At 38.2% G+C, this 14,532-nt stretch overlaps 1 protein-coding gene across 2 annotated transcripts in view; it reads right to left on the bottom strand.

Annotated features, from left to right (window-relative positions):
- TSC22D1 (TSC22 domain family member 1) overlaps positions 1–14,532 on the bottom strand; it is a 92,936-nt gene that overhangs the window by 36,810 nt on the left and 41,594 nt on the right. The window lies entirely within an intron of this gene.

Below are 14,532 nucleotides of genomic sequence, written 5' to 3'. Positions count from 1 at the left end.
AGAATTATTGCAGACAATTGTTCCCATACCCCAGTGTTTTGCATTTTAAAGTGACTAGTCAGTAAGCAGACATTACACAGACAAAAAAAAAAAAAAAAAAGTCCTTATCTAAGTATTCAGGTAAGGGAACTACCCATTTTTATTATTATTAAATACTAACATGCTTTAAAAGTCACGTTGTATCTTGTAGAAGCTTACAGAGCATAAAATGGAAAACATTTATTTCCATATTTAGTGGTCAAAGAGGATGAAGCTAATGACTTCTGAATCAAAGATGTAATCCTATAATAGAGCCACAATATTCAATTGCCAATGAGGAGCAGGAGACATCTCAGGAAGTCACCTGCTAAGTGAGCTAAGAAACAAAACACAAATGAAAAGCTCAGTGCATCCATAGTGGAAGAATCTACAAAGACTGAAAGGACATGTGCTCATTATGATCCTCAGCAAACAAACAAAATCCAAAATCAGACACAAGAATTATTTTATCAGTCCTCTGTAGTAGAGAACTCAGACCTTCCCACAGCTCTCAAAGATCTGACCCGTATTCAATGGCCAGATCCAGAACATTACAGTTCATCTGAACTAAAAAAGCCTATTTCCAATACACTGGTGCCACACAAGGCTGACTGTCAATCTTCCTAAACCCTCACAAAAAGATTTTTTCAAAGATGAATAATCCTTTACACTAGTTTATTGATAATACATTACCCCCCCACCCCACCCCGTAATTGCACTAGAACATGAATCATTTTGCATATCAGGTCTTAAAGTCTGTTTTGTCTAGACTCCTTGGAAACTTGGTTTGCATAACACGTTCTTTCCAAAAGACTCCTCTGCTGAAATTAATATCTGTTGGTGTTTTTTTTTCTTTACTTATACTAAAGATGAGGCACTTTTAGTTTCAAAAACTCAGTCTAAATTCTTTCATCTTAAGTTCAGCAGAGGACGCTTCCTTCCATCTTCGTGAGGCAAGCATTCCAACCTACATATTTTAAATTAAATCATTCTTTCCAGATTCAGTAACCCCCTCAGCTTTTATATATTGCATTAACTTATTCCACATTAAGATATCAGAGACCTTTAACTCTCTTTTCTACTGTGTTACAGTCTTCTGCTACTAGGCTGCATACCATTCCCCAAATAGCACAAGCCATTCCGATTTTTCAGCAGTATGTACACATGAAGCAAACCATTCCTCATTTTCCCCCTACATCAGTTGCTTTAAAACAGATGAGGCCTTAGAATGATGCCAAATGCCTAATATGAGCTTCTTCAGAAGTCTGACCTCATATTAAAAACAAAATAAATAAAAAAAGTGACAAGTATCTCTGTACTGGGTACATGAATATGGCTGAATATACTAGCAACCTATTTACACACTGCCTGTGACACTTTGAAACAGCCTCGCAGTGAAGTATCTGAAGCTCCATAGAGCACAAGAGCATCAAACATTTATTCACAGAATTGCTTTAAGTATCTTTCCACTTTTCCTGGTTTTTTTTGCATTAGGGCTGTTTTGATTTTTTTGACTGGTAGCTATTTCCTCCAGCCAAATATGTGGCTGAGAGAATTCAAAGTATTTTTTTTAAAAACTGTCAACTTACGTAAGTTTAGACAGTATTACTAAATAACAGTTCAAGTATCTAGAAGGTTTTATGAATGATGGCTTTTATTCAGATGAATTTTTTTACGTCATTATAGACAAACTTATTACAGGCTTAATATGATTTGCAACCTCCACTAAATCAAAAGAGAGACCTATCCCAGGAACTTAATTACATGCTGCTTGTATGCATTTTGCTTTAGGGTACACATGCGTGGAAAAGGCTTCAAGGTCAGACCTAGGACCCTGCATTTGCCTAAATTTTCTCAAAACAAAGTTCAACAATAATAAATAAATTACAATATGCTACCAAAAAGATTTAATTAACAATCTGAAAATCCACTTAGTAGAGGTCTAGAGGGGGAACAATATTGTTGTCCTGCACCATATGCCTACTTAGAAGTTGTATTTTAAATCAAGTTTTATCTTCTAAGTTACATATGTTCAAAGTTAGTTGTAAATGGTGTAATCTCAGACTTCTGACTTTCTGTAAGCCCCAGTACCTGTAAGTCTTTACACTGAAATTATTTTCCCTTATACTGCAATTTCTCTTATGCGTTTCATCAGCACAGGACATTTGAAAACTGGAATCAGTATCTCCTGAAGTAGATAGTCTCATATGTTCAGTTTGAGTTTTAGTACGGAAAGATTTTTCAAAGAGCCTTGGCATCTCTTCTCAGACCTATATCCCTTTATTAGTAGCTGCCAAATCCAGCAGCCCAACAGAGGTGCCACAGTTCCAACTCCCTGTCCCAAGGTCCAGTCCAGTAGCAAGGCTGAGCACACATTCCGCCATAGGCACACACAAAAACACGTGCGCAGCACAAAAACACATGCACAGCGCACACACACACATCTGGCAACACAGGTCAGTGCAAACTCAGCACTTTGGTAAACACAGGCAGCACCAACATCCTCCTCCTGGCTCCTTTCTGGTCAGCGTAAAAGTCCATTAGGAGAACATGTACACATGTGCGCGCACACACACACACAGAATATAACCAGCCCCTGTAACTGGCCTTGGGTTTGCTCTCAGTTTCCCTAACAGCTATCCCCTCACCCTCAGTCTGCCCAGCTGCCAGCACAGGGCACACAAGCCCCTGAGGCCCCACTCCACGTTCTGGTACTCAGACCCCCCCACAACATGCAGACACTCACTACAGATCCTAGAATCTGGCCTTGGACCATCTACCCAGCTGGTCCCCAGAGCTGTAGGCCTTTGGTTACTTCATGCACAAATACATGCACAAATGGGGGGCTTGGCCAGATCCCAGAGTCTCCATAGAACTTGGCCTGGACTCCCCCCCTCGCCAGCTCCACCAGTTGTCTCATGTAGATGCACACATGTTCTCCTGGGACTTCATGGCCATTCCCGAGCCTCTTCTCTTACTGCCTGGCTAGTCCTGCTGCACAGTCCCCAGCAACCACACTCTGGCATGCACACCCTCACCTGACCCAGCACACGGGCCCTCGTGACCCACGGTCAGACTTGAGCTGCTGGCACTGAGACCCCCACAGGCGCACACAGTATGAAGCCCCTTACCCTTTAACAATTAGAGTTTAATGAGACTGTGCTGGTGAGAACAGGGCATGGCCACACTAACATACTGACCAGCCACCTGCTTACACACAGCCAGCTCACTTTATCCTTTTGCTCCTCTATTTTCCCCATGGTTATTCATTCCCCACAAAATCACTGTCATCCTTTCTTTCGTCAGCCTTGCTCCCTTCCCTAAGCATCCCATTCTGAGCCATGTACAATCACAAAACATTCTTACCTGTGTCTACCCCCTTCCCAGTCTGCAAGTTGACCTCCATTTACTCAAGTGTCACCCAGATTCCTGAGGGCTGATGATCTCCAATGACAGCCCTGGCAAGAGCCAGGTCAGGGGGCTTATTTCTCTGACAAGGTTACCAGTGTTCCCCCGCCTGCTGCTGTGCCTCAGGGCTTTGCTGTGCACATGGAGACAAGCCTTTTAAATCACATAACCTATCACCTTAATATTTCCAGGCTGAACATCCAAAGCCATTCTAAGAGTATTTATCAAAGCCATGAAAATAACATTTCAAAGTTCAAAGCTAGTATGTTTGGAAAAATCATCATGCTCACCACTTGTTTTAAGTTGTGGGGTTTTAGATTTAAAAAGGCATATCATTTATCAGATTTACTGACTCAAGTTGTTGCTCTTAAGTGTCAGGTGCTTGCTCATGTGTAAGCAAGCTCTAATAAACGTTTTCCAACAGTTATCAGGACACTTAAGTAATACAAAAAGCACCACGTACCTTGTTGACCATATCATATTATATTTGCTTTATAAACACTCATGACTGTTAATGTTATTGCTAAGCAACTGCATGATCTACGATACAGTATTTGCATAGCACTGTCTATCAGCAAACAAATGACTCTGAAACCTTTTACTTCACGATTCACCGACCTACACACCTAACACTTGACAGATTTAAACTTTTAATAAATCATCAAATCACTGGATGACAAAAAACCTCATTCACCACTAGTATTTAAAAGATTTGAACTGTAAAGAGATTAAAAAATATGGGAGGTTTGGATTGTATGGGAGATGACAGGGAAGCTGAAGTTTTAATTAGACAGCAGCTCCGCAAGGCAGAAGTAGCAAAACTGAGGACATTATCCAGAATTTGTAAGTACCATTTTATGCCTATGAGGTGAGGGAACTCATCCTTCCTCACCTAGCAGTTACAGCAGCTGCAAAGACACAAATCTGTTCATGTACAGAAAAAAGAACAAGTCAAAAGAAAAAGCATTAGTCAGAAAATGGAAGAGGAACAGACAAAGAGGAATCGGGGCTGGTTTTCTTATGTTGCAAGTGAAAATCCACCCTCTTCCACTGCTTCCCCACATACCTTCTCCAGTAAGCCTAATTGTGTCCTCCTCTACCAGTACATGGGGCGCTCTTACAGATCCCTTTCCGTCTCCATTTGCACTGAAAAGCAAGCTTTGCTTTTATTTGAATCAAAATCTTGGTGTTTCCAAACTATTTGATCCCAATGACACAATTTACAATTTGACAAAACAGTTACTGTTACTGTATTATTGTTACCAAATTATACTCAATGCTGCCCTCCTCAAGTCTCACTGTTAAATGGTTCGTTGCTTTGTGCAAAACACATTACAGACAGACATATTCTAGGGGAGCAATGAGCTTGGCCAGACAAGCTGAGTGAGGGAACACGGCTAGGCAAGCCTGCTAAGGGCAAGCAAAGCAGGCTGTTGTAGGGGAGCAAGATTTTAAAGGCCAGATTTCAGTCAGGGGCTCTGAAAATCTGACTTAGTAAGACTGCAATGATGAATTAACCCATCTGTCACTGCTGTGGAAAGCTCAAACATTCACTAAGAGGCAGCACATCACTTTAAATGCCCTCCCATTCCTCCATGCAAGACAGCACCACCTTACTTGAATGGTGTAAGCAGCCATATGCCAGCTGAACAGAAGCAGGAAGAGCTCACATATTCCCATTCCTCAGGTCAAAACAGTGGGTAATTTTAGAAATACTCCACAAGAAACACATTTAAAATAGACAGATGAATGACAGGAATTTGGAGTGGTGGGTGAGACTACAAAAATTCTCATTACCAAGTGTCTGGAATTCAATGGTCTACTAGCTACAGAATCATCTGAATATTTGTTAGGCAGGTTTTCTAAGCATGGAGCTTCAGAAAGTCTATGGCCACCCACACTGCCATATGCTTAGGTTATACCAGACATTCCTAACAAACTGCTGTATTTTTTGGTTTGATCCTTTTATCATTATTGATTTCTCACCTGTGCTATTACTGAGGAAGCTGTGGCATCGCTGTTTGCAGCCTAAAGCTCAACATGGACATAAGTGCAAAAAATCACGCACAAGAAGATAGACAATGGATTTAAACTGCTTTTACATAAACACTGACCTCTTAGCATAGTTTGTGAAGGTTCTAGGACAGAGAATCTTTTTCCTGTATTTAACATGAGAGAGGAAGTTTCAGTTTGCTTGCAACGTCAACATGACAACAGTTGGGGCAAAGGGAGGAAGAAGTGGCAAGAAGGATGTCCTACCCACAAAGTGGGTTTCCAAAACAGAAGAATATTGCTACCCTTTTAAAAAGGAAAAAAAATTTCCAAGGCAATACTCTTAAAAAATTTTGGCTAACAGCAAGAATTAGAAGTAGAAAGAATAAGGCTGAAGAGAAAGGACACAACTCCCGACCTCTCCAGCCCTACAATGTCTATTTAACATGCACTGCATTAGGAAAAACACATTCCCAGTAGAATAATTAAATAATAGCTTCTTCAGGTCAAATAGTTTTATAAAACAATGCACATTTAATATTTATACAGTGACAGTAACTGGCATCACATACAGGCCTGAAGTCTTTGTGGATAATGGACTACACATCCGCTCTGTCTCTGGGTTAAAATTACAGTGTTCTAGAGACTACAACTCTGAATTTTTCCAGGGAGAGTCAGGGAATACAGAAGGAAATGGTACAAGACAGACAGACCCTTCTGAATATATTATATATGCTTACTCGTATCAGTCATGGATTTTTAAATTGTATCATAAAACCACATTATTTTTCAATATATTAAAAATAAAGTGAATGGAAACAAAGCACTCACCATTAGTGTCAATGCATAACTACTCATGTACTAATAGATTAGGATAATTTTAATATTAGAATGTGATAGTGTCAAATTTGTACTATTTTAGTGCCATTACCAAAATAACAAGATGGGCCAAATTTAACACTAAGTCCTTACACATCCAATTATGCTAGAACTTGGGATATCACCATAACATGAAGGCATGAAAAGAGCCCTTTCAAGAAGTTATCGTTAGATACATGTAATAGTTACACATGGCCTAAAATTCTCAGAAGGAAATATTACGGAAATAATAAGAGAATTTTACCAATTTCTATGTTGATGATCAGAGAAACCCGAATTTTAAAATCCTCAAACTGTTAAGGTTTCTAACATCACCAAGTGTCTGTTACATCAACATTACTTTAACTATTCTTTGTGCACTCTCATGCAAAATCACGAGCGCGATACTAAATTCAAAGTATATGTATGATGAAAGGAAAACAAAGTCTTTACAGCTCAAATATCATTTCCTATACTTTCTTACACTTTCAGTCCTATTTTAAAAGGCAGTCAAATAGGACTGCAGTGAATGACTTCAGCAAATTGTGATCCCTTTACTGTAAAAACGAACCTGCTAAGAACTTTTAATTGGTCTATGTAACATCAAAGTAAGCTGTAGGAAAAGGATTGGTAGAAAACAAGAACCCCAACCTCAGATTTGCATTAGCACAATTCAAAAGTTACAGTCAGGCTGCATAAGATGTTATGTCATGTAACCACACGAGCAGAAAGTACTTATTTCTGCATGTGAAGCACCATCTGCAAGCAATAAACTTCTCTCTCTTATTCTGGCCTCCAGATATGTGACTAATGGCCTTTCACACAAAGTTGAATGGCCTTTCATACACAGTTGAAGGGGGTGCCAAGACAAACCTGGAGTACTTGTATTTATTGTACCAAGTCCTACATAATCATTAAGAGTTCCCAGGAACTCTTAGCCTCTCCTGAAAGTCTGTATCTCGCTTCTCCCTACACATGCCCCAAACTACAACATCTATTCTAACATGCTGTAACAAATAGGTTTAGCATAATCCAAAAGCTGTTAATATGCCCCAGATCTCCAGGTGAGATATTAGAACAGACCCTCTTAACAGCACTAGCACAACTGCTTAACACAGTATTTGGGGAAAAAGCAGTGCCCTATGAACTGTCATAGTTCCAAGCAAGAAAGATATCAAATAAGCACGTTTAGAGTTGGAAGATATCCTGTAATTTGCAAGACAAATACAATAGATGACTATGTCTACCAGAAACACCAGCATGCCCTTCAAAGGCACATCAGCTCACAGCTCATAAACCAAAACAAAGATTCTCAAAAGGTTAAGATACCACAAGTTGGTAACAGTGTTACATAGTACCTGCCTATCCATAAGGACTGCAACATCTCCATGAAAATTCAGTAGCCACCTCTCGAGGAGGCTGCACTGCAGAGACACGTCCTCTGTTAATGCCATACAGAATTTTTATACCTTCTCCACAGAGGACTCTATCCTTGTGTCTTCCAACTCAGGATATTCTACAATTCTATGAAATGGAGAGTGGTATTAATGACTTCTCTTGAATTCTTAGATGAGTGAAAGGTCTTTTTTTACGAAAAATCTTTTTATAGATGGCCTCAGAACTCAAAAGTAACTTCTCAAAATACAGATCTTCAGTTGATGCTCTTGTAAATACAACACAAAGAGAAACAAGTCAGCATTTGAATCTACTTCTAAAGTAAAAAGGATTTCCAATTTTTTTTCCCCTCCAGTGGGACCTTTGATCTTTATCTTCTATACTGTTATGGTTGTGACTAAGAAATACTCAAAGTCCACCATTCTGAAGTTTCGAAAGTACTGAAAAATTAAGTTGGTCATGTTAGTTCAGTACCATTTCCAGAGGACATGATTCCCACCTTCCTCCAGCCACTTTATTCCAGATTCCTCTGAGCTAGCATTCAAGTACTAAGCCATGGGAGTGGCAAAGCCACCTCTTGCTAAGTAAACTTAGTGTTGTTTTGTAAAACAAAGAAATGCCTTCTAGAAACCACATTTACAAATACTTCTTCTGAGCTAGGCTTGCACACCCTTAAATTCATTTACAAACTTCATCTTTAAACAAGCTAGTAAGATACCTGTTCATTACTGCAACAGTTACCACGAGCAAGCAGATTCAGCAACTTATTTCTTTACATTCCACAATTTAAGACTGAGAACTAAAACCACCAAACACCACAAATGGTTTAGAAATCCACACTGCTTACATAAGCCATCTCTTTAACTTATAGTGCACATCAGTGACCACCAAAACCATGCTAATACTTTATTTAAAAATGAACGAATTAACTGACTTAATACCTCGTTAATCAGTCTGTGCTCAGCATTTAAACCTCACTGCCCTTACAGACCAACAGCAATCAGGTCAAGCCAAAAAAGCAGCACATAAGAGTAACAAATGGCAAAAAAAAAAAAAAAGATTCCTACAGCCCTATCTAATGACAGAGGGGCACCATTGCTGCAGGAACTGATCACTGCTCCTTGTGAGGACAAAACCATTCATTACACATTAGTGCAGAACCATCAAAAACTAGATAAATGTGATACAGTAATACAGTTTTAAAAGGGAAAAAGTTATTTTAAAGCCCTTATCTAGTTAATGAGTAGATGCTGGGTTTGATGGTCTTTAAAGTCAGAAGGAAGAAATGGAAGTTTTGACTCCCTAAAGTTGTTTACAAAAGTCATATTCCACACCAACATGCTCTATCTGTAGAAATACAGACACAGATATGTATCTGCTAATATACAGACAGACATAGACATATAATCTCATTTGCACCACAGAAAACTAGACCCTATGCTCTTGTAGGCTGCAGGAGTCTGGAGCTGACACAAGTCCATGCTTTTAACTTCATGAACATTTTAAAAGATACCAAGAGTAATGGTTTTGAAGAGTATCCTCTCTCACTGAATGACCTCACTTTAAAAGTAGTCATCTGCATCCTCAACTCGACCTCCTTATAACCATTGGAATAGCTTCCCCTGGAATCCTTGCAGAACTTGTTATTTTAGTCTGTTATCTGCAGGCAGTCATGTTAGTTGCTTTAGTTTGAGCTTTTTTTTTTGGTTTTAGCTTTCATTTTAAAGGTCAGTATGAGTGTCTAGCGCTATGAAGCAGTTCTTTAAGACATCTGTATTTAATTCACCACTTCTATATACAAAAGCATAACATTTTATATAAAACATTAAAAATTTGTATCTAGTTCCCTTACGTGTAAGAAGAGTTTCATTTAGCAAAAGGCTAACAAACTCACAGCTGAAGCTGTCGCTAACGGCATAGTAAAAAAACACCATATAAGCAATTAAATATTTAACACACACACACACACACAAATCTTCCTACTGCCTTTAGAGAAGGAGGACACTACTAAAAACCCAGTCAAAAAAATAAGCTCAGTGCACTAAATAAGACAGGAACTAGGCAACAGGGGAAGAGGGCTTATTAAAAATAGGTGGTCTTCACAAGTACAAATTATTCCTTTCTAAAACACCTCAAGCTGTGAGGAAAAAAAAGCCAACAGGGTACAATCCCCAGTCTCTGAAGATAATTATTGTTGTGCCATGTTAAAAAGAAATGTTGTATCACATATTATACTGTATTTTAGTCCCAAAACTCTACATCAGTGGGACTTTTGTCATAACAAAATCTTTGTATGACAGGCTATGCTTAAGTCAGAATTTTGAGGGAAAAATTTTAAACTTTAGGTGCAAATGAGGGAATTCAGGTTCATTTGGGGTGAAGATAAAAACCCTTGCCTTATAAACCAAATTAATTATGTCTGTACTGAAACATCATCCATGGGTCTCATTTAATAAGCCAAGTCTCCTTCTTGGCACAGAGAGAAAAAGGAGAAAATAATTACATCCTGAATTTTATACAGACTAAGCTGATGTTTAGGTTTGAGGAGGAAGGTTAAACCAGCATTCATAGCACATTTCAGTTGCTGTAATTTTAGGTTAAAAGACAAATTCCTATATTTGATACAGGTCAAGGCTTTATTAAGTATTGAGATTAGTGTACTTTGTAAATCAGATTATGGATCATACTGAAAGCAGTGAATTTTCCAGGTTTATCTAACCTGCAAGGATTCTCCAAATGGTGGAGGGAGTTTGCTAAGTGAATAAAGTCTCTTAATTGTACCAGAAGTTAATGAGAAAATACAGGAGTGAAGAAGGGGGAAACAAATATGGAACTCTGGCAGTTTTACTGTATTTTTTTTTTTAGTTGGTGTAGAAAAAGGTCCTGCAGACAACAAGAACATCTGCCTTGCAGAAAGCCAGTCACTACATGATTTACTCCAGTGAAATCCACATAAAAACAAAGCTCTAAGAAGGAATGACCTGAGAATAACTACCACATGCCCATGTCCGACAGGGCTATTTACTTTACCAAGGGCTTACACAATGTAGTTCTCAAATATCTCCAATCTATAAGTCTGCATTCTGTGCCAAGAGCCAAACGTGAACAGCTAGTCGAGTCATAACATCTTGTGTATAATTTGGTATCTACAGAAAGGCAGAAAGGAGAGTTTCTTTAGAAAGTACATTGACTCATAAAGCAAGCCAGATTTTGAAACAGTAGGCGCTTGAAGAGGGACACAAACCAGATGGTAATTCAGGGTGACAAAATGTGGCAATACAAACCATTCACTGCTTAAGTGTAACAGGAAGTGAAGATCTGAGATTTATCTTGGATAAATCCATTCATACATAGCGTTAAAGCCTGTAGAAAAATGTTGAACTTGCAAACTCGTAAGGAATGGGCAAGGAGCATAGTCAGCCTTTTGCATCATTATTGCATTGTTACTAAGATTACAGTTTTTAAAAAGTTTCTGAAGGAGGCAGAAGATTAATCTGAAACAATAACTTGAGTTCAACTACAGAAGGAATTTAGGTGTTAACATTACCTGGATAGATAAGCAAAATGCCCTGTAGCTGAAATACTGCCACACTGGAAGCACTGGTTTGACTGCAAGCCATGGAGATATCGTCAAGTCTTCCAAGTAACATGTATCTTTGGAGAACAATGACGGGGCTGACACGGGGACGAAAGTTTCCTTGATTTTTCTTAAACATTTATTGTCTGAACCAATGTAGCATTACTGTTCGCCATTCTCATTTGCAAAGCTGCTTTATTAAAAACACCAGTTCTGAGCTAGTTTAAAAGGAAGTATCAGAGAGACCTGACTAGTGTACTTGTTCAAAAGGGATAGATGGGAAAACTCTCCAAAGCAGATGCAAGTATAGGGAAGAATAGCTAAAAAAGTTTGATAATATTTAACACTAATACAAGGGAACGGATTCCTAGAAGATATCACCTGTACAAGTATAATGGGAACAAAAATAACAACACAGAAATCACTTCTTGGAACATCCTCAGCATAATACATAACAGAACAAAGCACCATTGTTCCAAAAAAAAAAAAAAATCAAATAATTACTTTGTGTGCTTTGTAAATATGGCTTTACAAAGTTCAGACATCAATTAAGCAATTTATGAAAAATATTAATTGTATTCTAGGATACTATAAAGGTAAAACTGATCAGTGATTAACATAAGTAAAAAGTTCATTGTAGCATGTTCTCATTTTTATAACTACTCTTTATTAGGAAAGAAACTAATGTAAGTTCATTCTTTCTTTCAATGTCCCTACTCCTATCAATTTTTTTAACCTGTTTCTAATTTCAACCAGTTGCCAAAGATATACAAGCTCTTAAAAAGTTACATACAAATAAATGGACAAGTCCAGGAGCCCTTCTAACTTGTCCCTACTTTCCCCTTAAAAAAAGCTGTAGCATTAATTCAGGTTTTAGACACCATCAGGTGATAAACACAACCAGTGCCGAAGGCATAATAAAAGTACTTTATTATACACCAGAGAACCTAACCACAAGCTATAAATCTGTGAATCCAGACTTTACTACCATCATTGCAGGGGGGAAAGGCTTAGTTGCTTCAGATGGTTTTCTGTCAAGTCTACTGCCCGATAAGGGAGAGAACCTACATTAGCTGGTTGCTTGCTAGTCCAGTTCCAGCACTACTCCAGTATCTATCTAAGCCTCAATTTCACTGTAATCGTGAAGTCACCGAGGAACATTCCATCTGTACACAGGAGCTATGCTGATGTCAGCTGTTCTTCATTTACTGTTACATACTTCAGTCTGATTTCCTCTCTCCATTGTTTATACACACAAAGATTTTGCAAATTAATTTTTCATGCTTTCTCATCTAACAGAAAGTACTTCCAGACACCAGGAAAATGTTTTTTTAAAAAATATACCAAATTTTACTATTCTGAAAAGTTACAAATGCCTACCAGCAGCAGGTATGCGAAAATTCCTCTGAAACACTCAAACAGACAAGTGTGCTTTAATATGGGCTCTAAAGTAATTCCATTTGGTGAATAAACCTCAATTCAAGTCAGGACAAAGTTAAATTTTGGGGAAATCTTTATAAATCACATTTCTATTTTTGAAAGTCAATTATGGTCACATTAAATCCAATTATAACCATAAAAGTTTTGTTATTTATTCAAAAGCCATTTACTTCAGAATTACAGAATTTACCTGAATTTGGTAAGAGGAGGTCAGATACTGTTAACGTTGAAATTGTTGAAGTAGTTACTGATAAGAAAATCACCCCAAGCCACATGCCCCTCTAACTGTTTGTGCAATCTGCTACAATCCTCCATAAGGATAAAAAATGTTATTTTGCCCCTGTAAAAGTGATACCCATTTGTGCAAGGTATGATTTCTTCACTTACTGTTCTGTAACAGTAGCCTAAAACCCACGCATATTCCTGGCCTCCATTTCATCAGTACACGGAAAAAAGCAAGAAACTTCAGTTTCTACCAGGGAGAGAGCAAAGGAAAGCCCCTCATCTGAGTGCAGATCAAGGAAATGAAACAACATGATAAAGCACAGTTCAGGAGAACAGTACATTTATATTCTTTTGAAAAAATTTACAAGTGATCAGGTAGTGTCACTGTCATCAGCAAAAGAATCACAAACTTAATATGGTCTTCAAAACTATTTTTTGAATAGTTAATTCATCATGCCTTCCATGACATTTAGACAACCCAATCTGATTGGCAAAACCCAACAATTCCTGCAACAACCCATCAACTCACCTCATGTTGCTGACATCAACTTACAGACCTGTCTTAGGAGCCGTGTAGCCGCCAATTCTTCATAAAGTCCATGCAACAAACAAAACTGGAAGGGTTCAATCATTTCTTACCACTGCTTTCAGAAAATGCCTTTTTCCAGCCTTCTATTAGAAACACTTTTTCTGAACTGACCCCTAAATCACAGTCATTCTTTCAAGGATCAGGGATTCTCTCAGGTCTGGTAAACCAAGGTATGAATCTCCTTTCCTCAATTAAAAATAAGATCAGAAAAAAATATTTTTGTCACTGCTACCTGCTCAAATCCCAGTGTCCTACAAACAGGACTGAAAGAATAAAATCCAACTTCGAGCACACCACTGCTAATGAAACCAGCCTGGCTTTCAGAAACTCATAGAAAATTGTTGATATTTTGTTACCACCTCCCTTCCTATAAAGCAAGGGGACAGCAACACCTAGAACCTACACTCCTTAGTCTCATTTTTTTTGTTTATAAAAATCAACATAATTTGCTGGTTTACAAAAGGAATACTTTTTGATACATGTCCCTTCCTGAAACTAAACTTACAAAGCATCTCTCACACAAATGACAAGTTCAACTCTGGTTGAAGTAGCAACATCAGTGAGATTTCCCCCCAAATTTCCTGATCTTTACAAAATGCTTCCTCACTCTCACAGCATCCTGTAACAGAGAAAGAGCTGCAGCATCAGCCACAGAGGGTGGACAGAAGGTGAAAAGAGGAAAGCAAAACTTTCAGGTTAAACAAGATAGGTCTTCTAGGATAGGAAAAAAAGAGTTGTCAAAAAACAGGATTTTATTGACTGAATCTGAGGAGGAGCTGGCATCTGGTCAAGAAGATATTAAGGATCACATGAAGTGAGTTAGGTAGCTCAAATGCTGAAGGAAATCTTAAAGAGAAAAGAAAGAGGAAAAACAGAAACACTACAAGATTATTTTGTGAAATTCTGTTAGTACCGGGGATTAAAAACCTCTAAAACTGTACAGTGTTTTTCCATGTTTGCTGGCATTCTGGAGTTTATCCAAAGAGTCACTTAATACTCATACAATTATGTTAAGTACAATATAAACAAG

This window comes from Corapipo altera, unplaced genomic scaffold (assembly GCF_003945725.1).
Source record: "Corapipo altera isolate COAL_440 unplaced genomic scaffold, ASM394572v1 0, whole genome shotgun sequence".
In the NCBI taxonomy this organism is placed as follows: domain Eukaryota; kingdom Metazoa; phylum Chordata; class Aves; order Passeriformes; family Pipridae; genus Corapipo; species Corapipo altera.
Note: the sequence above shows the minus strand (reverse complement) of the source record. Positions and strands in the feature narration are given on the sequence as shown.